Source organism: Apium graveolens, chromosome 6 (genome assembly GCF_009905375.1).
Source record: "Apium graveolens cultivar Ventura chromosome 6, ASM990537v1, whole genome shotgun sequence".
Taxonomy (NCBI): Eukaryota; Viridiplantae; Streptophyta; class Magnoliopsida; order Apiales; family Apiaceae; genus Apium; species Apium graveolens.
The window spans coordinates 232,205,873-232,208,276 of record NC_133652.1 but is presented as its reverse complement, the minus strand read 5'-3'; the positions used below and the strand labels follow the sequence as shown (position 1 = coordinate 232,208,276).

The 2,404-nt window shown below is 37.4% G+C and overlaps 1 non-coding gene across 1 annotated transcript; it reads left to right on the top strand.

Moving 5' to 3' along the window:
• The first annotated feature begins 1,997 nt into the window (after positions 1-1,997).
• Positions 1,998-2,104, top strand: LOC141670095 (small nucleolar RNA R71). Its single transcript, XR_012554342.1, has one exon. It is a non-coding gene; the product is annotated as a small nucleolar RNA R71 (small nucleolar RNA).
• Positions 2,105-2,404: the final 300 nt, after the last annotated feature.

Here is a 2,404-nt window from a genome sequence, read left to right as displayed (position 1 = left end):
TTTTATTAACTTCGGGATATTTGTAACATTTTAAGATTATTTTCATAATTTTCAAAAAATATTTTCGCGTACACCTTTGTCCGTTAGTTTTGAATTTCGGGATTAACCGGGTCTTAGAATCTTCAATATACGTATTTGAATTACATGAATTGTACTACCAGTTATACTATTATGTGTACTGCATTGATCGTACATCATATAAAAAATAAATAAATATATAATAAAATAGAAAACCACTACCCCCTGTAACCCCTTTCCCCCCGTGTACATCTTACCACCTTGGTTTTATCTCTGTTCCTCGTCTCCTCCTTCCTGCTCTTCGACGATTGCCTCCTGTTGTGCCTATTTTCGGTAATTGCAGTATTGGGCTACCTTGTTCTTCCTTTCTGGCCACTATGTATGCATTTTGTACCTGTGTGCGTATGTGTATATATGCGTATATCAGTGCATGTATTCATGGATGGTAGGGATGGTGTTGGTTCAGTGTGTGGTGATGTTGTTACTGCTTGTTGGCCTTCTTTTCCGGCCGGCTTCTTGTTTCTTTCCGTTTTTGGTTCCGGTTCTTTATGTTGTTGATGCACGCGCGGCCGTGTATTGATTCCGATGGCTGATTCCTTTTATTATTTCAGACGAAATTCGAGTAGTTAATTTGGTGATCTATTCGATAAATATTTAAGATATTTACTCGAATTATTTGATATGATATCTCGAATAAGTTTCTGTAATTACTCGGATCATATTTTTGAAACTTACAAATTAATTGGTGATATTCGTGAATGGCATCCGAATCGGGTACCTCCGAAATTCGCCGCCGTCAGCGATGAACATTCGTGAGCTGACGGTGGACTGTGATGATTATTTCTGAGTCCTAATATTTTAAATATATAAAATTCGTGTGGTGTTTTATTCTGGATCAAATTAGTACGTAGTAAATATGAAATCAGGGTGGTTGAATTGGTTATGATTATTAAATTGTATCGATAATTGGAATTTGTGAGTTGGGATTGATTGTCGTGTGTTAAATTGGATTGCTGTTATTGAATTGACGTCGGTTGATGTTTCGACGGGTAGCCCGATAAACAGAGGAGGCGCTGCCCAATTTCTGGAAAAAAATTACCTACAGCAATACGGGCGCGTATCTAACGATTATCGGGACGTCAAATGGTTATATAGATATATATGTGTTCTATATGAAACCTGGCTGCACGATGTGATAAATAATTTGTTAAAAATCCATAACCCTGATTTGTAAAATTACAAGTATACGTATTTTCGGAAAACAAACACCAAACCGATTTCTCGAGAATGTGAACCCTGACTGTTGGGTGTGTTGTTATATTATAATAATCCATATACTTACAAGTCAGGTTTGAATATCGTTGGGTAAGAATTAGTATCGAGGATATGTCAAGCATACCTAGATGTCTAATGTAGGGTATTTCGACCCTGTAGGTTATAGTCGGGAACCTGAAAGTGGACGATGGACTAAAGATAACATAGTGGTCAGTTGACGAGCTCAATAGAGTTTCAACAGAAAGACCTAAGTGTCGAAGTCGAAATCTAATGGAAGCTAGGAGTTGGACGTTAGAACCTGAGCAGCAGAGTCGGCTCAGAGTTGATCAGTAATAGTTGTAAAGCATTGTAAGGCAAGTATTTCTGAACTTTTCTTCAAGACATATTACCAATATTTTCGAACTGTTTCACAACATGTCACTACTATTAAACATAACTCCTGTTTTATAATGCAAGTGTTCTAAACCACTTATCCTTGAACCCTGATTCTTTCTTGATCTTGAGTTATAGGCCTTATTCTTTGTAAACCATCATTTGTTGATCCTCATATATCGAATCACACCAATATGATACTACTCCCCAAAAGTATAACTACCGAACACCAAACACTGAAACAAAATTGTTTAAAAACACAGAAACTTTTATACTGCAACCACTCTTTATAACATCAAAGAACTATACCTTGAAAAATTATTTCTGACCTAATTCCATGATGAGGACACTTCCTAAGCATCTCCTTGTAGTGCTCCCAAGATTCACATAGCGATTCTCCCGTTTGCTGCGCAAATTGAGTAATAGTATTCCTGAGTGCAGCTGTCTTCGCCATAGGGAAGAATTTAGTAAGAAACTTATGAAGAAGGTCTAATCCATTTGTATTGCAGGGCATTAAACAGGTACAACCGGTAGTGTGGATTCTTGACAGCGGATCGTCAAGACATATGACCGGAGATAGAGCCCTGCTATCAAATGTGGTTGAGAAAGTTGGCCCAGTGGTTACCTTTGGAGATAACAGCAAAGGTTTAACTGAGGGATATGGCAGTTTGCTAGCTGGAAATGTTATCATTAAAAATGTGTATGTTGTGCAAGGACTTGAACATAATCTGCTTAGCAT